We start from the raw sequence: 22,737 nt of genomic DNA, 5'->3' as shown, positions 1-22,737 counted from the left end.
TGGGAATAACAATAATAGAAACTCCTTATTGATTGTTATGAAGAGGTGACTGCATGCATGTTTGAAACTGTCTGTCCCAAGGGAATTGCTCAGTAAATGTTAGCTATTATTATAAAACCAGGTCTGTCTTTGGATAGCTGTTAGGATGTTACAAAGAAATTATAGTACCTCTCCTTTGAGAGCCTCACCTTTACAATACCCCAGTATATTAGGCAGTATATATATTGCCACAGCTACAAATTAAACATTTGAAAGATGAGCTACAGTTATGTAAAAATTCTTTCATGGAGCAATTGTTCAGGTCAAGAATTGTTTGGTGGCTCACACCTATAATCTCAGCACTTTGGGAGGCTGAGGCAGGATTGCTTGAGCCGGGGAGGATGAGGCTGCAGTGACCCACTGCATTCCAGCCTGGGCAACAGAGTGAGACCCTGTCTTAAAAAAACAAAGATTTGGTTACAGGAGTCAGAAAGCTACAAAATAGCTTGGAAAAGAGGAGTTGTTAAAAAGGAGCAGATATCTGGAACTTCATTGCAGGAAGTACAGTGAAACATTATAGGATCTAGAAAGTCACCAGCAATTAATCTCTTTATATGTCTCTGACTGCCCCTCACTCTGTCTCCGTCCTCTACTCACCTTGCTTTCTGCTCTCCCTCTTCCTTTGTGTCTGTCACTCTGGCTTTCTTGTTTTTTTAATCTTATACATAATCATCTATATACCTACTATATTATCTTTCTGTGGACTGCTTTCTCTGAAGACATGGAGTTGACATGTTAGTCCTGTCTTCATAGCCTCGGCTTGTTAATGCATTTGAGCTGCTATGGTGCAAACTCTGCACTCAGCTCTAGAACTTCACAACTTCAGTGCCTGCTGCTTACCTCATGTTTTGTGATTCTTAGCTCATATTCTCCAGAGATTAAATCAGACTCAGTGTGACCAGGCATCTCAGTCAGCTGTGGCCAGGATGATGGGACCTAACCTCTCTGGAGGAGTTTGCAATGTACGTACAACCATTTGTGGCAGCCTCGAAATTGTGGTCGCCTCATAGAAACTGTAGGCTTTGGAATCATTCCCAAGAAGATGTGGGCTAGGTGGAGTCCACCAGTGACTTACCAGTATAATTTATTTCTGCAGAGCAGATTTATCCCTCAAGGTAATCTTTTCTTTTCTTTTCTTTTTTTTTTTTTTTTTTTTTTTTTGAGAGGGTGTTACCCACCCTGGAGTGCAATGGCGCGATCTCCACCTCCTGGGTTCAAGCAATTCTCCTGCTTCAGCCTCCCTAGTAGCTGGGACTACAGGTGCGTGCCACCATGCCCAGCTAATTTTTGTATTGTTTGTAGAGACGGGGTTTCACCATGTTGACCAAGATGGTCTCGATCTCTTGACCTCGTGATCCACCCGCCTCGGCCTCCCAAAGTGCTGGTATTGTAGGTGTGAGCCACCGTGCCCGGCCTCAAGGTAATCTTTTCTAACACGATCCCTTAAGTATAGCTACAAATATCTATTCCCCACTCTCCATCTGGTCCATGTGATCACCATCCTGTCAGAAAGACATCCTCCAGGTTAAGTGACACATTTTACTATCAGCACACCAGCCATTCTGTAGGGAAAATAAAAATTAAAAATGATGAATCAGAAAATGAGGTTGACTTGGTGGTAGGGAAGGAACTTAGAAAACAGGATCATATACTGATCACTGGTTCAGACCAATAAATGCCATGAGTCTGTTTCTTGCCTGGGTAATAGAATAACTTCCTAAGTCATGCCTGGGGGTCCTAGGATCTGCTCACTAGGATTCCCTCTTTCCATTGTCCTCAGGCCTACCCTTCTGGGGGACCTAAGGGGATTCCTCTCTCCACTTGAGTAATAATTATCTGGTGCTAGCAGCCTTTTGAGTCTGGAGCCTGCAGAAGAGACTCAAGATTCAACACCATGTTGATAGGAGTTGGCATAGGTACTAGTTCAAGACTAAGGTTCTTCTGGTGATAACTACCCCAGAACATTAATGGGCTCTTAATCATTGTCATTGAGTACATCTTTGAAACGTGATGCCAGGAATTTCTATGGGGTAAATTTGCTCCTTTCATCACGAGGCTGCCTAATGACCTTTCCTCCAGGATTTTTGTTATTCAGCTCTCTATCCCCATTGTTTCTAACGGCCTTGTCCTCAAGAGAATAAAGGAGCACAAGTGATTGGAAAGAGCCTTGCTTGCAGGGACTGGAAAGCATCTCTTCCCTAGGCTGCCCTATAGACTTCTCCCTTCCACAGGTTACATTCCAGTGTATAAAAGTGTTTTACAAGGGGTTGGTGGGAGGCTGGGGTTGGGCATCAACATGTTATCCTGTGGGAAAGACTTAGGATTCCCACACTAGTCTGGGTAATATTAGATGTTCTCCTTTCAATTGCTGGCCTCTTGAGCTTTTTCAAACTCATGAATAATGGTCTCCAGCAATCTCAGCAGAAAAGATTTCCCTTTTGAAACATAGGTAATTTTCCCTGCCTTGCCTTATCTGCTTTTAGCCAGACAACCTGCACATGTGATTTGGGTCCCAAGAGATAATAGGTCATTGATCAGCTGTTTTGTCATCACTTACTTTCAAAGCACCAGTTTTTCATAGACTAGGGAATCCTCTCTCTTCACCCCCAAGCCATATCTCTCCTCTTTGCTTTAACTCCACGGTTAGTTTTACATTTTCACTGAGGATTTGTTACTTGAGCAATCCTATTCCTGGCACTAGTTTCTGTTTTAAAGATTTGCCGTTTTCAAGAAACGGGAGTCCAATTCTAAAATAAAGGGGTAATGGTTTAAAGAATGTGAAGAATCCAAACTGCAAGAAGTTTAGGCAGGTTTTGATACCCTTTATCCCTCCCTGGGCCAGATTTTCTGGATTCTGCACACCTGTTTCTTTCCCTTGTACCTTGGCTTCTCCGAAGATTTCTTCCTTCCTGCTTCATTGCAATTTAGGGTTGTTCAGGGCTTTGGGCTCCATGGAGCTATTTCTGACCTAGCTCTTTGCTTTCAGTTTACCCTTTTTGTTCCTTATGAATCAAAATCTGGAAGAGGAGTTCATATTCTCAACTTGGGTCAACGGTCCACCCCAGAACAATGACCTGCAACTTGAGTGGTAGAATCTCCAAGAACAAAATAGCCACATGAACCCAGACCTTTGGGGAATGAAGGGTACTTCCAACAAAGAAAGCATGAGCCGAGACCCCTGACTCTGTTATCTGGACTGATGAAAATATAGCTGGCCTTTATAAAACTTTCAGTTCAATAAGAAATACTTTTTTTTCAGTGACATTAACTGGAAATATTTTATGATCCTAGAGTTAGCATCCAGGTTCATTGTGAAAAATTTTAGTTTGGGGTTTCTTTTTTGAGCAGTTCTAACTGCAAAAATTAGTATTTTGCAACTTTCACTCTTAGATATTCTCCAAATGGCAAAGAGAAAATTTACTTTTTAAAAATAGAATAAAGCTCCTATCTTGTAAATCTCATATGGGTTCTTTGGACTCATAAATCTAAGACGTGATCTTAGAGATGTTATTTTTTCTGTATCTTTCAAAACTTACTATCTCATCCTAGGAATTATTTAATCATTACTAATCAATTATTCCCAACTATGCTATAAAAATAAAGACTAAAATAAAAAGGAAATGGAACAATGATGGAATTACCTAAAAGGATAATGTGATAGGAAAATAAATGATCATTATTTTATCATTCTTCAGTTTTCATAGAGCATTGCCAAACATATTACATCATCTTTCAAGAAGGTATGAAAGTCTGGAGAAACACCATCTTTAGAGTCCTTTTTGTTTAAGCTTTCAACAAATACAGTTAAGAGTTCAGAATTTTTCATTTTTTGCTCATAATAGCAAGTAGAAGAAACAGAAGAATTTCCAGTTATTAAAGGAATCAGAAAGTGAATATAGAGAGAGGGTAGTACTCTAGACCCTAGATGACATTGGTGAAATTGATCATGTAAGCAAAATCCCAGACCATGAGTCTAAAGACGTATGTTCTAGATGAGTTTTCTCATACTCAAGAATAAATGAGTGAACCATATATTTCCAAGGACAACAAGGAAATAGTATTTCCAGCCAGGTACTCAATGGGAAGAGCTTAATCATTCAATATTTTGTGACAATTTGATATTTTATGATGTTTATTCACCAGTATTTACTTGATGTAGTTTCTAACTTGGAAAATGCTAAAGATAGCTATGTGCACAAAGGTGATTTTAAAAAATCAAAAGATGTAGAAATGAAAAAAATTCGAATTGGTGCTTATAAATCTAAAAATGAAAATTTTTACAGTAATTGCCATCCTTCAACACAATTATGTCATTAAAGCTTTAGACTTTTTTGTTGATTTTTTTTTTTTTTTTTTTTTTTTTAGAGATGGGGTCTCACTCTGTCATCCAGGGTAATTTTTGTATTTGTAGTAGAGATGAACTTTCACCACGTTGGCCAGGCTGGTCTCGAACTCCCAACCTCAGGTGATCCACCTGCCTGAGCCTCTAGGACTGCTGGGATTACAGGCATGAACCATTGTACCTGGCCTGATAGCTGGTTTCTTCTGAGCTCTGAATTATGTCCCTACATTTTACATAGGGAAAGCAGTTTGCCAGACTTGCATATTTACTTTTTTAAAAAGCAGAAGCATATGAACATTTCACAATCTCAAAATTTTCTAACACCTTTTTACATTCCTCGTGGCCAAGGTTTCCTGGAGGAAGTGTCTGGGGTTGGGGGTGGTAGGAAGCAATGTCACATATATTCAAATTTTTTGGAGCTACTTTTTAAAAATAATTCCTTTGAAAGTGATTTTATGTTGCCTAAATATACATATTTTTAAAACTTTGATACTATTTAAAAATTTAATGTTAGACATTTGGACTTTGCAAAGATCTTTAAATCTAAAAAAATGTATCTTAATTCTCAATATGACAGGAAAAATAGTCATTGATATTTACCATCTAGTTCCAATCAATCTTAAAACTTTCGAAAAATATATTTTAAGTCATTTTATGAATAATTTACTGAATTATAAAGAGATAGTTTAAAAAATCAACTTTATGGCTGGGCACTGTGGCTCAAGCCTATAATCTCGGCACTTTGGGAGGCGAGTTGGGTAGATCGCCTGAGGTCAGGAGTTCAAGACCAGCCTGGCTAACATGGCGAAACCCCCTCTCTACTAAAAGTACAAAAATTAGCTGGGCATGGTGGCCCATGCCTGTAATCCCAGCTGCTCAGGAGGCTGAGGCAGGAGAATAGCTTGAACCTGGGAGGTGGAAGTTGCAGTGAGCCAAAATCATGCCACTGCACTCCAGCCTGGGCAGCAGAGTGAGACTCTGTCTGAAAAAAAATGAAAAGTAAAAAAAAAAAATTTTTAATCTACTTTATCAGACATTTTAGTAAGAATTTAACCACAGTAAACACAATTTTTATTTCATATTTTCTTAGTGTTGAAGGTAAAAATGGGCAATGTTGGCTGAATGTAAGTAATTGCTCAATGTCTGCCGTGAATGAACCTGGATGATACCAACCTTGTAAATAATAATTCCATATCTCAGATATATTTCTTTTAGGTTACAATTCCTCATTACTTCCATTTCTTCTTGTACTTGTATTGCCAAAATGCAACACCTCTTAAAACTTTGAACCAAGTATGGTGGCTCAAGCCTGTAGTTCCAGCTATTTGGGAGGCCAAGATGGGAGGATTGCTTAAGCCCAGGAGTTGGAGGCTGCAGTGAGCCAAGATCCCACCACTGTACTTCAGCCTGGGCAACAGAATGAGATTCTATCTCAAAATAAATGTATAACTATATATATATATATATTTATACATAGAGAGAGAGATTTTATATATATATATAAAATATATCAAACCATGAAGAGACATGGAAGAAATTTAAATGCATATTACTAAGTGACAGAAGCCAAGCTGAAAGGGCTACATACTATATGATTCCAACTATACCACATTCTGAAAAAGGCAAAACTACAAAGACTATCAAAAGATCAATAGTTGCTAAGGGTTGGGTGGGGAAAGGTGAGGAATGGCGATGAACAGACAGAGCACAGAAGTTTTTAGGGGCAGTGAAAATCCTCACTGAAACTATAATAATAGATGCATGCCATTATACATTTGTTAAGATCCATAGAATGTACACCACCAAGAGTTAATCAATGTGAAGTGTGGACTTTGTGTGAAAATGATATGTCAGTATAAGTCCATCAATTATAACATATGTATCACTCTGATGAGGGATGTTGATAATGGAGGAGTCCATGCTTGTGTCGGGGCAGGGAGTATATGGGAAGTCTCTGTACCTTCTCAATTTTGCTGTGAACCTAAAACTGTTCTTAAAAAAAAAGTATTTTTTAAAAAAATAATAGGAACACTTTCAAAAAATAACCCATCCTTATATGACAAAATGCTTCAGATGTTCTTATTCTTATGACTTGTAGTTTGTGGTAACCACAGCACTGTCTGAGAAATCCAGTTTATTACAAGTACTACTTTCTCATCTTTAAATGACTTTTGTAGGATGGTCTTTGTCTACACTGCTTTAAATTACTAAGAAATAGAATTTTCTTCCAAGTTATCTTAAAATTAAAAGTTTGAATATTTATATAATTTTATATTATTATCAAGTTAATAGAATTTTTTTTTGCCATTCTAGAATTGTGAAATTAGGAGTCTATTAAAAAACTATAAACTTTCAAACATGCAAAAAAGTACAGAAAATCATTTATCAAGCAACTGTGTCCTGCCACCTAGAATTAATAGATGTTAATATTTGCTTCAAGTTTTTATTTTTAAAGAATTAGCCCAAGTGCAGACATAGATAAAATCTATCCTTCTCTTTCTTTCTTTCTCTCTCTCTCTCTCTCTCTCTCTCTCTCCAGTGAGAATCACAATCCTGAAGTTTATATGCATCATTCTCAGGAATTTTTAGTATTTTTTTGTTTTTAATACATTCTATTAATTACATCATATTTGAAACTCTCTCTCTCTCTTTCTCTTTCTCTCACTCCAATGAGTATCACAATCCTGAAGTTTATAAGCATCATTCTCAGGCATTTTTAGTATTTTTTTGTTTTTTATGCATTCTATTAATTATATCATATTTTAACTTGCTACATTTCAGTAAACATCGGTTTTGAGTCTTAACCAGATTGATTGATGTAGCTCTACTTTACCAATTTTAATTGCTATTTAAATGTCTCAAATTATTAATAAACCAGTTTATTTATTCATTTATCCATTTCCTCTTAAGTTACCCAAGTTGTTTCTACTCCTTGTATTTCTTGTACAGGATCCTGACCTGTATGTGGTAGCTCTGGAGTGAGTAGCTATCCCAGCATATAGCTTCCAACTATGGAAAACAAGCTAACTAAAAGATTTACTAGAATGTAATTTTAAAAGAGGAATGAAAATAAACAAGTTCTTTATGTATTATGGATAAAACCATACATATATCTAGCAGTAGACAGGAAAATATAAACAATCATAAAATGTATATTTGATTTTTAACTTGACAATTCTGTTTCTTTCCTATATCATCTCAGTTAATTTAAACATCTAGGCTTTAATAGCCTGGGAATTATGCCTTGAAATTCACTGCATCGCTACAGAACGCCAGCCTTCTTGTGGCTGCCTATAAAATAGCAGCTATTCATGGCCTTTTTTTCCCTGCTCTCAGAATCCTGATCTCATTTTTCTGTCTCAATAGAAAGACAAGGGGTAGATGAACTCTCATGCCAACTGACAAATCTAGAGAACAAATATATGACTGATGCTTAAAAGGTCATGGCCTCTAACTTTTATTTACCTTTATAAAGTAAAATCCAAAACAAGGGAATTAAAAGAGCATTCTGTTGACCTTCATCTCTTGGCCGAGACTATCAATCCAATGTATTATTGTGATTAAAAAAAGGAATTATAGAAAGTCCATTTATTCATTCACCATATATGAAATAACAAGCGCTGTACTGGGGCTGGGAATACACCGATGGAATTTCTGCCCTCCTAAGCTTTAACTAGTATGTGTCTGCCCCCATAGCACTAACAGCAGCCCCAGTTGCTTCTTTTTAAGAAAGTTAGGGGGTTCTGGAAACACCCAAGAGGCATAATTTACATGATCAAGAGGAGGCATGAATGAAAATAAGCAAGAGAGTTAAATACTATTAGGGTTTGTGTACAATTGGAGTATCCCTATCTAAAATGCTTGGAACCAGAAAACTTTTCTACTTCAGAATTTTTCAGATTTTGGAATATCTGCATATACATAAAAAGATATCTTGGGGATGGGACCCAAGTCTAAACACAAAATTCATTTCCATTTCATATGACCCTTATACACATAGCCTGAAGGTAATTTTGTACAATATTTTTAATAATTTTGTACACAAAATGAAGTTTTGCGTTTTGACTAAGACTCATATGAGGTCAGATGTGGAATTTTCTACTTGAGGTGTCATGTTGTCACTCAAATTTCAGATTTTGGAACATTTTAGATTTCTGATTTTGGGATTTGTGATATTTAACCTGTATCCATTATGCAGCTTTTATATGCAAGTTACAGAAAACTTCTATTCAATGGGCTTAAACTAGGGGAGGGCTTATTATTACATGTAAAGAGAAGTCCAAGTCGGTTAATTCACAAGCTCTGTAACATTGTTACTGAGGACCTAAGTTCTTCTCAGGTTTCTGCTCTGAAGCCTCTAGGCCACTTCATGGTAGCAAGATGGCTGCCACACTCCCTGTATGTAGTAGCTCTGGAGTGAGTAGACAATATAGGACAATAGAAGAACCAGACCTCTTATGTCTCATTGGCTAGAATTGTATTACATGTTTGTTCCAAAACCAATCAATGGCAAGAAGAATAATTTTTTATGATTAGCTTAATTTAGCTCCATTAAAAACAATAACCCACATGCCCCATGCTCTCTTTTTATAACTGGAAAAAACAATGCTGTACAAACCAACCAAGAGAGAACAAGCATTGTGTAAAACTCAAGAGTATACAGACATCGATATGAATGGGAAATTAAAATCTCTGTGTTAAACAAATCAATTAACGGATTTGTATTTGCCATTTCCAGCTGCATATACTAGTTACCTGCAATAGGGAGACAAGATTAACCTTGGGAGGTGCCTATTCCTCCATAAACCACAAATTTTCTTGATGTGTTCTTCCTTTCAGCAATAATTACAAATCTGAAATTTCACATGGGAAATATAATAGAAATTGGGCATCACTCAGTAGTTAAACTCTTGTTCATTTAATCAAGAAAACACCATTACCAAAGAAACACTATTCTCCCTCAAGAAATAAAAGTATGTTTCTGACTTTAATTTGGCAATAAGTTTTATACTTGCCAATGAATCAAATTTTATGTTTTACGTTAATTATTAGAGAAGAAATTCTTCTAGGATTAAATGATACTGCTGATAATACAGCAATAACCCACTGAATTTGTAGCATATTTTATGTTTTCAAAGTGCTTTCTCATACAATAATCTGAGTTACATCTCACTCTTACTCTGGGAAGGAGTATATAACAGCACTGATTTCTCATCTTTTAAATGGGAGAACTGGGACATGTCAAGAGTTAAAAGACTACCCAAGCTTCATGGCTAAGTAGTTAAAGGGTCAGGATTAAAACTAAATTACTTTATTCCTAATCCAATGTTTTTGGAGCAATTTAGCAAGATCTTGTGTAATTTAAAACTATTTGACACTATGTAAGGCTATTTTAAAAATTAAAAATAATCAGAATCTCACTTCTGAATTAATTCAGATATAATATCTTCTTTCAGATTTTACCTTCTCCAATCTAGCCCCAGCTACTAGGTCCCTGAAAGTTAGGGACCTTAGATTTTTTAGATTCAAATGTTCTTTTTCCAAATGATCCTATCCCTTTTTCCTATTAGATACATAGTTCGTATTAACTCAGAATTCAGCAAGTCTCAGCCTGGACACTTGTGTGACTTTAAATCCTACTTTAAAAGTTCTGAAAATATTTGGAAAGAGCCAAAAGTCAAAGTCAAAAGAACAACAGTACCTAAAATTGGACTGGAAAGGCAAATTTGAGGAAAATCTCACCAGAAGCGGTCTAGTGTAGGAAAAACAACTCCCACTTTACTGGATTTCAAGGAGCAGAAAAGCAAATAAATGTCAGAAAGCATCAAACAGCCCCTGTCTTTCAAAAGTGATGGATGGTTGATAGGAAGCTAAACAAAGCAACAGGTTCAAAGAAAGAGATATTTTTTTAACTAAAATTATAAGGAAGGAGCAAACGTTTCCTTAAGAGACTGGTGACACATCTCTTCCCTTTGGGAACACTGATTTCAGTGGAGATTATAGAGAACATAAAATTTACATCTCCTGCTTGAACCAGACTGCAGTATCCAGTGGCCCACTCAAAACCCCACCTTGGGTGTCTGGAGTCATGTCAGCTCTGCACTTTGAAGATTGATCTCCTGATCTTTTCCTCTGACCTGCTCGTCACATCTTTCCCATCACAGTGCTTGGCAGCTCCCTTGGGTCAAAAAACCTTGAGGCCATCTTCATCTCCCGTCTTTCATTTTGTCAGAAAATGCTGTGGTCTCTACATTCAAAATCTAATCCTCTCTCTTATGGCTTTGCTGCTACCACGCCAGTTGGAGCCACCATCATACTAATCCCTTGGATCACTGCAAAAGTCCCCTGTGGTCCCCCTGCTCTGACCTTGCCATTCGGCTATTTTTAACACAACAACCAGAGTGATCCTTCACAATCGGAAGTCAGTTCACGTCACTTCTATGCTGAAAACCCTACAATGGATTCTCAGTTCACTCAAGAGTAAAAAACAAAGTCTTTCCAAAGGCCTATAGGGCTCTACATGATCTGCCTGCCCCACCCTCCGCCCCCTTCCTCGTCTGACAGGCACCCCCTTTGACTCCCGAGCCCCACCACACTGGCCTTCTCACCACCCGGCCGCTCTCCTGGGTTACTGTTCCATATCCCCTCATATCTTAGCTCAAATCTTACTTTGAGTGGGATGGGATTGCCAGATAAAACACTGGGCACTCATTAAATGTGAATTTTAGATAAACATTGAACAGCGTCTTAGCACATGCTGCAAATCAAATATAGCATGGGACACACATATACAGAAAAAGTATTGGCTGTGTATCTGAAATTCACATTTAACTGGGTGTCCTGTTGTTTTTGACTTTTTTTTTCCATGTGGCAGCCTTACAATGGTTTCTACCCTGATCCAGGCACATCCTGCCTCCCCTCCACCCCAACTCCAGACTCCTCTCACCTGCTCTATTTTTTTTCCTCGTGACACTCAGCTTCTTCCAACAAACTACATAATTTACTTACATATCATGTGTATTGTCTGTCTCCCTCTTCTGGAAAATCATCTCCGTGTAACCATTTCCAGCAGAAAAGCAAGATCTAATTTGTGGTTAAGAATTTTATTTTTCAGCTTATTTTTTCCCCACTGTGTTGGAGTTGGAAGTTTTTTTTATGAAAACCTTTGAGAAAACATAGGTATTTCTATCTCTCCACTCTTAACATTGGTACACATCTAATGCATAAGTACATAGGTTAATATAATTAATTCCCATTCAAAGCTAACGATCTGTTATGTGAACTGTAGTAAAGAAATATGTTTTCCAAAAGACATACCATACACATAGTTGACAAAAGAGAGAATTCCAATGGTGGGGCGGGGGGAAACAGTTGCCTTAAAAGAATCCAAAACATTTTGATTGAATTGCCCAATGATGTCCTTTCTCTGATAGCAGCCAAATACGATAATTATATTTAAAATTAATAAACTTTTTCTGCAGCAGAAAGGCCATCTGTTGAACTCTGCCATTCAGTAAAAGCTGTAGAAAATGTAACCACCTTGTTCTTTGTTTATTCATTAACTTATTGTCATTGTTGAGCTGTCATGCATGGAGCACTGTCAAACGATGGGGCGGGAAGAGTGTGAGAGGGACCCTTGAGAGGAAAGAAGGGTGCAGATCTGAAACGTCTTGCAAATCACTGGCTTAAAGAGCCGGTGGGAGGAGCAGGTGGATGGCATGATCAGAGTTGCACATTAGAAAAATCACTCTGGATTCTGGCTACAGTGTGCAGAATGGAATACTATCCTCAGGTACATTACATTTGGTTAATGAGTTATTATTATAAACAGGGTCTTAACCACTAGGCCTCAAGGCAAAAATTTCAGAAAAGGGAACCTTTGAAGAACCCACAGACCTGTCTTTATTTATTTATTTATTTATTTATTTATTTATTTATTTATTTCGAGACGGAGTTTCGCTCTTGTTACCAAGGCTGGAGTGCAATGGCGCGATCTCGGCTCACCGCAACCTCCCCCTTCTGGGTTCAAGCAATTCTCCTGCCTCAGCCTCCCGAGTAGCTGAGACTACAGGCACGCACCACCATGCCCAGCTAATTTTTGTATTTTTAGTAGAGACGGGGTTTCACCATGTTGACCAGGATGGTCTCCATCTCTTGACCTCGTGATCCACCCGCCTCGGCCTCCCAACGTGCTGGGATTATAGGTGTGAGCCACAGCGCCCAGCATCAGACCTGTCTTTAAATACCTTATTATGGTCTGTTTAAATGTAGTTTTTAAGGTAATTATCTGTATAGCAAACATCTGAATTTTATTCAATTCTGTGAATTTTTATTAATAGATAAGAGGCAAAAATGGAGAAAAAGGAATAAAGAACTGGCAGAAACTACCAATTTTGAGTAGTGTATGAGGACTTCTCATGCATTATCTAATTTAATCCTTACGATAAGCAAAGGGGTTACTGTAGTATTATTCCTATGTTCAGACAAGGAATTTGAGACTCAGAGAGGTGAGAAGTCCTCTGGAAAAGACAGGACTGGGTAGCCTGCCCTCATCCTCTCCAAAGTTCATGTTCTTACCTCTGTAACAAATGGCAGATACATTTACAGAATGGCTAAGGTATGCAGCAGATGAGTAGGAGAAAGACTGAGATAACCTTGAGTAAATACAGAATAAAGGAGAAAAAGTATAGGCCAGACAAAGGGGAAAATTAGTTGGCAAAATAAAAATATGAGAAATTGCCCTCTTGAAAAGAGCAATAAGGCAACTGGCTTCTTGAATGAAGAGATGTCGAGATTATCAACTTTGAATTTTTCAGCACGTCACAAGTACAACTATAAGAGAATTTCCATTGAACTACAGAATTCAAGAGATAGTCTTCTTGTTGAGGTACTAATATTAAAGATGAACTGCTACAGAAAAGGCACCTACTTATTAACTTATTTTACACAACCCCTCTCATGCCCTGGCAGTTGACATTTGCAGGTGAGGCTTGATTGCCACCAAATCCTCTGAAAGCCAGATGCCTTTAGTAGATATGGCTGCCTGGCAGAATAACATTCCTTGCTGTAGGAAACAGACGGTATCCCATCCCCAAAAGGAACTTTTACTCAGACTTATACCCCCAAACTCTTTGGAGGGAGATACTGTCACCCTGACTGCATGCTCTTTCCAAGACACAGGCTAATCCAGGGTTAGTTGGGCAGGCAATGGTCACCTGTATATTGAGATCTGAAGAGCATGGGAACTGTCTCCCTCTTTACAGCGGCCTCCCTCTTGCCTGGTCAGGATCTTGGATTAATATGTGTGGTTGAGTCATTACCCTACTCACTTCATTCACTGGGTACTCAGCTACCAAAAACTCCAAGGAATGGAGCACTGAAGTGCTGAGCTCTGATGGGGAGAGTGTGTTAGGGAAAGCACTGGCCCAGGGTAGTCAGCCTCAACAAGAAGGACAGCTGGACAGGAAGCAAGTGAATCTATTTAAGTAAAGAGGACAGGGGCTGCATATCCAATGTACCACAAAGTGCTGTGTACATAGAGTGTACAATCGATATTTCTTATGTAATTGTTGAGGTATTATGAGAAGTAGGGATTAGGCATCCGCCCCCAAACTACGGCTTACTTAACAAGTTTTTCACTGGCTGTAACTGAACAGGCAAAAATATTGCTTAGTCGAGCAATGTGGTGGTGAAGGTTATATATCCCCTTCCCACGGGACATGGTATGAACTGTGTGTGAGCTTTTGTCTTCCAAGTATGAACGGATATTTTTGTGCCTCTCTACTTACTATTAACAAGGTACCAAAGAAAAAGGTGGGAGAGAGAGAGGGAGAGAAGCAAAACCAAAACATAGTAATACTCTTAGCTCTTTCCTGGGCTCCAAGGGTTGTGTATACCTTTGTCCCAGAGGCAGTGTTTATTGAAGAATATATTTTTGCTGAGAGACTTAAAATCTAACTGGCATCAGCTATCTAGAGATGGAAGGGGGAAGTCTTTGAAAATTTATATTTAATAACTAGCCAGCAGCCAGTACACTGGATGAGAACAGAAGAAGGGGAGAGAAACATTCCTTCTGCCAGAGCATTTTGCAGATAATTAAAGTAGAGACTTTGACTCACAGCAGGGCAATTTTAGCATACCTGACACAGGGCTTGACTCAAGCTCTCTCAATGTCTCTTCCAGTGCAGTTATGCTATTAGCTTTCATAATATCCTACATAAGGGAAAACACGTTTCTTCAAGCTATTCCATTTCTCAATTACTAAAGAGCTTTGAGTTTAAAAGTTCACCAAAAAACCCATCACACCCCATCTCGGACATTACCCTTGTCTAATGGGTAGCAACAAGATCACTCTTTCAGACACTCAGTCCACATTACTTAAACATTCATCTGCCCTATTTCACACTTGGAATGGGCTATGCAATAAACCTATTTGATCTTTTCTTTATTGTCTGCTTCAGGAATGTATGCAGGATTTTCTTCTTTTCTATAGGAACAGATTTCTTCTTTGTAGTGTAGGAAGTGATTCACCTCTAGGAGGCTAATTTTTTATAGTTGAGTGCAGGATCTTAATAAATAAACCAAAAAGTGAAGTGCTATTTTGAACAGCCCTCACACCAGCAGGAAGAATCAGTGAATGAGGAACCATGGAAGACTGTTCACTACATACCCATTTACTCCAAAATAGTATTTGGATCAGCACTGGATATTTTTAATAAATTATAAGTGATTCTTCTTTCTGTATTAATTAAGAACTTACACTACTATTCAAGTGTTTTAACTCCCCCAGTGCCAAGCTTAAGTCCTCTGGATTAATCCTGATGCATGAAGAGCTTTGAAAACCTAACAATGGTAAGCAACAACCCTGAGTGATTAAGAAATCAAGATGTGTGCAGGTGCTGGTAAAACACACACACACACACACACACACACACACACACACACACGGAAAATGCAAATTCGAAAAATTGCCTGGACATACTGTCAGAACAAGCTAAAAATTTAAGACTTGAAATATGCTTGATTTATATTACATCTCACTTTATAAAAAAGTGTGAGAGGAAGGCCAGGAAAACTATGAAAAAGCAAACCTCTTAGCAGAGGGTCTAGCACAGGAAGTACTAAAGAAAAATTAGCATGAAACAAACAAAAACAGTGACAAAAGATAGAGATGAAAAGATAGGTAGATTTACAGCAAAAAATGGGGAGGGCTCAAAGAATCTTTTGTCCAAGCTGGTGACATTTGATGAGGTATCCTAGATATGGCTATCAATGTACACAGCCTACTTCAGTTTAACCAATCAAGCATTCAAATCATCCTTTGTATGCCAACATAATACTCTGTCATACAAGCCTGTTTCTCCATGCATAATCTCAGTTTGAAGAACTGGTAGCAGAAAAATGGTTTCCTCCAAAGCAATTCTTTTTTGTTTTCTCCAAAGCAACTCTGAGAGGATGGCCACCGGGATTTGCAGCCTTGATCCTGTAAATCAGAGGCTTCCTTAACAAGGAAGGAGACAACCAACACATAGTGATACTAAAGTATCTCCACTTCACAGAAACATAGAACCAGGATGGAAAACTCTTCCATCAGGGCTTCCCAGCAATGATCTCCCTAACAGCCTCATGGTTAAAACAGTAATCTCATTAAGTCATGCTTTTCTGGAATAAGACCATCTCCTAAAAAGCTAGATGCTTCTGATTTTGCTTACCTTTTCCACAACATGCAAGTCTTCTTCATTGATGAATTTTTCATCGCAATAATACATAATTTGATAAGACTTTCTTGACAAACATGCCCATTGGAAAACCAAAACAGTGTTTCCTTTGCTCTCTCTCAGGGTAAGCCCCTGCCCACAGGTTGTTAGTTCTAAGAAATCATCTTGAAACTAAATATGTACACACTTCATTCCTGACAATGAATGTTCACTTTCACCAAAGCATAACTGCACAATTGGAGTTTTCAGGTGGGTTATAGAGTGGAAAACAAATACAAGCTAATTTCATGGAATAATCTCTCTAGGAAGAAACAAACCATATAAAAACAATCCCCTTTCTATATCTTCAATTAAGCAATACTGCATGGACAAAATGCTCATCATAACTAGGAATAGATAGGTATTGTTTCAAATGTATTATGTACAAATCATCTAATTTTTCAAGGTTAATGGGTATAATTTACCCATCTTTGGTTACTGAAGGGGTTACATAGGATGAACAAAACTTAAGAGTTCATCCATTTCATTTCTGTGATTGATTTGCCTGCATTTGTTTGGCTTTTATGTCCATGTAATTGATTTGTATAATTCTGTCCAAAGCAGATGGGCAACTGCTCATGACACTTGCAACCCATTTAGATTATTATTGTACCGATGTTTATTCAAGGCCAAATAGGGAGAACATAAAAGGTGTGATGTTCAACTTAGCATAACAATGTCATGAAAAATATATTTGGTCTCAGCAAAAATAGATACTCTACCAATCAGTTTCATAAGTGCAGGTGAATTGCTTCTGTCCATGTGGCTGGAGCAGCTACCCAAATTAATTATGGCACCATTTTCCAGTTCTACAACATAATGCAAACTCTCCAAGAGCATAATAAAAAGACAGTCATCTCCAATGCTCCTTGATGTTAACATTTACATTGAAGACATATCTCTCCTCACACTTTTGAATCAGAGGATTAAAAAACAATCATCTTCTAAAAATCAGTAAATAGATACACATTTGATAACCCAGAGAGAGCCATCATCTACTCAAATGGTACACTGATAGCATTGATTCTGGTTTTTTTCAATGAATAGATGGTGATTATAATTTACTACACAAAATTATATTTTGTTCTATGTTTATATTTGACAATTGTATAGATCAAAACAAGTTTAAGTGCCATTGCTTAATAGGCAAATAGAGATACATTGTTTCCTTTATGCTGCCAGAAGCTAATTAAAACTGTTTCCCTAAAATCTGGATCAGTTAAAATGCTTTGGAAGGACTGACTGGAAAATTATTTTAATTTTTTCCCCCAAGGGCTATGGATCAACTCAGCCTATGACATAGACCAGAAATGTCACAAAGACACTTAAGATGTGTGCACAAGTAAGCCCAGCTTGGAAGTGGGTATGCCTAAGTGAGAGGAAAAGCAAATGGCCTCTAATATTTGACCTCACTGTGGTTGAATCTGTTAGGCTCTCACCAGTACTACTTTTTTTTCCTCTGGGCACAAGGGAAGACTACACTTCCCAGACACCCTTGCAGTTTGAGAGGAAACATGCACCTGAGTTCTGGCCAGTGGAATGTGCGGGGAAGTGAATAGCATGGCGTATGCTATTTCCTGGTCTGGCCATTATCCTCCTGGTCTCTTTCTTACTAGATTTTCTTTGAGGCCAATCGAAAGTTACATGGGGAAACCTAGGTCTACTTTAAAAATCAGATAGAATTTTAGATGATTAGGCTGAAACTCTCTAAACAAAAAGGCTTTAGAATCCTTGAAGAATGAAAGATGTCTAGGCCAGTCTAATAGAGGCTATGAGCATAACAATAAACTCTGTTTTTCAAAGACTGTGTGCTTGGAAACTGAAAGTTCCACTTATAAAACACACGTAACTGAGTATCAAGGCTTAAGACACAGTCACATAGGAAGGTTTTTAAAAACTCTTCCACATATAGTGCAATTTTGCTTTTGATTATTGTGAAGACAAATCAGAATTCCAAATGCCTCAGATTCACCATTCTGAACATCATTGTTCTTTGGACAGTACTTCTGATGCAGAAGTTACAGGTGACAGCTGAATTTAGAACAGCCCATGCCATTCCCTAAATTGCATTTTTAATAAAACTCCTAAAGGCAAATTTTTATTGCTTCTCTCTTTCTGTGATGCTACCCAGACAAAACCACTTCAGTTATTTTAACTTTCCTGCTTATTTATTGCAGATGAATAGGAATTTATTTTATATATATTACTTCAAAGTATTCTTATCATAAAATCTGTATTTACACCCTTCTCACAAAGACCAAGTAATAGACCCTTTCCATAGTAAAGAACTATTTAACTTACAGAAATATAAATGATGCCATGCTTATATACACTGATATTTTTAAAAACCTCAATTTAAAAGGTAACAGATTTTACAGTGTTGGATAGGACATTTAACAACTTACTCTAAAGTAGACTTTAAGTCCTACATTTAAGTACTGCATAAAAGTTCCTTTCTTTGTCTTCTTCTTTTATTCATCTATTTATAAATTCAAGGTCTTTGAAATGTTTTGCCTCTCATACTTAATGTCGCCTGATCTTTGCTTAGAAAAATACATTGCTACATTTGTCAATTTTCTGATAGCTCCTTAAACAATGTTAGCTTATAAAATACTAGTACTATAATGTAATGGTAACATTACAAAAAGTTATATATTTTGTAAACCTTTTCCCCTTAAATGAATAATTATTGCTTAAAGAATAGTTTCTTCCAAAGGTGGCATTTGAATGGTATGGTCCATAATGCCACATGATAACCTCAGAGAGTGAATGAGCTTGTCACTAAGGCATCTAATCCTCTTGGCAAAAAGAAGAAAATGTGTTAGGACATAATTAAATACTTACTTTTGGGGAAAATATAGGAAAAGAAACTTCATCTTTTGTCAAACACACTTTTGTTAACCCAGACTTTGCCAGATTTGCAGCATGTCTAAACTGGTTCGTTCCTTAGCCATTTAAGAACCAAGAATGCACACTCATTGTTCATGAGCAGTTTCCGCTCGCCTGTGACAAAACAGCTAGTTGGAGAGTCAGCCTCGGTCAGTGTCTATTTAGGGCAAAATGTCAAAAAAGAATGTCCTGCATTTGGGCTCAACAATAATGAACATGGCTAAATCTGAAAATTAACAAAAGAAAGTGAACAGCTTTTTAAATTCTGAGAACATTAGATTCTGGTGTCCTTTTTGTTCCGATTGTTGTGGCTTAACACTCTGAAAAGACCACCTGTTGGGCAGCCATTTTGTGATTGTATTGAATGCAGTGATTGCATAAAAGAACACTTTCCAAAATAACCTGGCATTATTATTCACTTATTTTGTAGTAAATCTGCATTCAAAACCTGCATTAAAATATGAGGCTTTTCTCCTAAGTGAAATTTAAAGCTATAAGTTTGATAGAAATGCATACTCGAGCGCAAATGCGTGATTTTATGGTCAAATAAATGCATCATACTCAAAAATGAGTTCAAGTAAACCTTTGATATGGCAATTAGAGAGTTTGTTGAATAAAGTGAAACAGTTAAAAGTGGTGCATAGCAGACAGGGAATCCCAGAGGAAATGACACAAAACTGATAGCATGTAATTATTAGACTGACACAGAGACATAATGTAGCCGGAGAAAATTACTGTTGTCTATTAAAAGAATGTGATATCCTCTGCAATCCTGAAAGCATATTTTACTGGTATAATACTTCCACTTTCATGAATAAAAGAAAAACCATGTCCCAAATTCACAGGCTTTGTGATTCATTTATGCTAAAAATCTCTCCTAGAACACAGTGTAAACAAAAACATCATTGTTTAAGTCCAACTGATGGAAAATGCTAGTTTATGCTGCAAATGACAACTAAGAAAATAAAAGAGAAAACTCAAATTAAAAGAGAAACTGTTCCTAAAAAGTTCATTTGTTATAACTATCCAATAAATGTTTTAAGAGCATGCATTTTGATGTGGAAAATGACACGTGTCAAAAATCATCTTTGCTGCATGAACACGTTTTGGATGCTTGATTCTATTTTCAGTTTTGTGACTACTTTAGAATAGTGAGAAGAAGAACAATGCTGTATTCCATGATTTTTACCATTACACCAGCCTGTAGAATCAATGCATGTTCTAAATTTGGAAAACATAATAACTTTCAAAATACTTTTAAAAATTACATCAAATAGTTTCTAAGGATTCTTAAATACATTTCAGTTTAATCCTGATTATAGTCTTTTCCTCAATATAATTTCATTTATTTAAAATTTGCTCTATGTAATAACCTAAAGTATATTATGTGGCATGAATTATTATATTGCCACAAACGTCCATAAGTTTTTTTAAGTTTTTCAAACTTTATACTCACTCATGGCTTTACTTCTATACATTTTTAAAACAGTAAAGATTTTGTTGCATTAAAAGTGAATAGTAAGCCCAGGCAACCTGGTGAAAACCTATCTCTACAAAAAGTACAAAAATTAGCCAGGTGTGGTGGCATGCACCTGTAGTCCCAGCTACTTGGGAGGCTGGAAGGTGGGAGGATTGCTTGAGCCTGGTAAGTGAGTCTACACTGAATTGTGAGATGACACGACTGCACTCCGGCCTGGACGACAGAGCAAGACCCTGCCTCAGGAAAAAAAAAAAAAAAAAAGTGAAGTGTTTTTTTAAAGAGAAAAAAATTAAAAGTGCTTTCCCTAAGCCTTATTTCCAAAGTGGAAAAGACCACCAAAAAAAGAAATTTCCAAATTGATTACATTTGTAAAAAATTCTACTGTTGATTCATACAAAATACTTTGCTCCATTTATTAATTTTCTGATAAGTTCCTTAACTTATAGAGACTCCTGTATATTATAAACTCTGAATGTTTAGTCAAGTATGAGTTTTGAAAATTCCTTTCTCAGTAGATATTAAGGAAGACTTTTTTTCTGATAAATAAGCACACTGGACTTTATGTTACCTAAAGAAAAGCTTATATCTTCCACATCCACAGGCAAACATGATTCTTGATCTTTTTTGTTGTTGTTGTTTGTTTGAGACAGAGTTTCACTCTTGTTGCCCAGGCTGGAGTACAGTGGCGTGATCTCAGCTCACCTCAACCTCTGCCTCCGGAGTAGCTGGGATTACAGGCACACACCACCACTCCCAGCTAATTTTGTATTTTTAGTAGAGACAGGGTTTCTCCATGTTGGTCAGGCTGGTCTCCAACTCCCAACCTCAGGTGATCCACCCACCTTGGCCTCCCAAAGTGCTGGGATTACAAGCATGAGCCACCACACCCGGCCCAGTTCCTGGTTTTCAAGAAGACTATTTTTCCCCAGGTATTTCAGGGCCTAATACAGAGAAATATAATGTCAAAATGTAAACATGAGGAAAAATACAGCAAAAAAGCAAATATTCTGAAATAGGGAGGGTATTATAAATAACTCACATTCATAAATTTGGGATTTTCACTGTGAAAAATTATGAATGCACTCAAATGTCATTGCCATGTGCCTGGAAGCTCAAGATACTGAACTTACCAGGCAACTTTAAATTTTAATTCCTCTCTCATATCTTTAACTCCCTAAAGATCTGTTTTCCTTACACAAAAGCCACTCAGTGGAACACGCACCACTCTTCCACAAGAAAAACCATATGAAAAAATGACTGAGAACATCATGTCATTTTAAAATCATGTCCTATTCTTGTGTTAGAGACCCTGAGAAGTCAGTGACTTAGCAAGTCAATATATTAGAAAGCTGTTGGTGGTGTTGTTCTATGTTTAGACTAAAATACACTCCATTCTTCTAAAGAAAATAGCTTCTTGCAAACACCCTCAAAACAAAGGCAAATTTATATGCTATATAATAAGTTAATATGAGTTTCCTGTTTGCCAAAAAGACTGAGTTTGTGAATTTAGTTAGACAGAGTCATGAATAGAAACTTGAGTTTATGTAAAAAAGTAGGTTAGGCTTGGGAAAAGAAAGAAATACATCTTTATGAGAATCACAATATACCAGGAACTGTGAGGGTTAATAAGAGGTAAGGAGGAGGTGAAGGAAAAGGAGAGGTGGAGGAAATAAGAGAAACCTAGCAGATGAAAGAAAGGATTCAATGGAAGGTATTGTTGGTCACAGCTAGGTGTCAGAAACAAAACTAGAAAATGGGAACTGCTTCAACATTGGGAGGAAAGTGAAAAAAAAAATGAATGTATACCACGTAGTAAAAAGAAAAAGAAAATAAGAAATAATAAAAAGGCTTTCAGGATTTCCACAGAGCATATCTGTGAAAAAAATAAACCAAGCATGAAAGAAAAGAAACAGTGAAATTGAAATTTTCTCCAAAGGTAACTCATCCTGAAGGCTTCATTGTGCCTTCCCTTTCACATCAAGAATTTAATTTTGCATTCTCTTTGTCTGTCTTGAGGCACACTTCAAGTTTATTCCATGGATTTCTTTTTCTTTAAAATTCTCCTATTGGCTAAAGGAAAGAAATAAAAATCAGATCTTTGGTCGGTCTCTTTTGTCCCAAGCTTAGGAAAGATGGGAAAGTCTTATTCTTCAACACTTGGGTATTTGCTCATTTTCTCTGCTGTATCAGTAAGAACCACCATTTTCATTGTCTTTAAGACACTCTCCTTG

This window comes from Callithrix jacchus, chromosome 8 (genome assembly GCF_049354715.1).
Source record: "Callithrix jacchus isolate 240 chromosome 8, calJac240_pri, whole genome shotgun sequence".
Taxonomy (NCBI): Eukaryota; Metazoa; Chordata; class Mammalia; order Primates; family Cebidae; genus Callithrix; species Callithrix jacchus.
Note: the sequence above shows the minus strand (reverse complement) of the source record.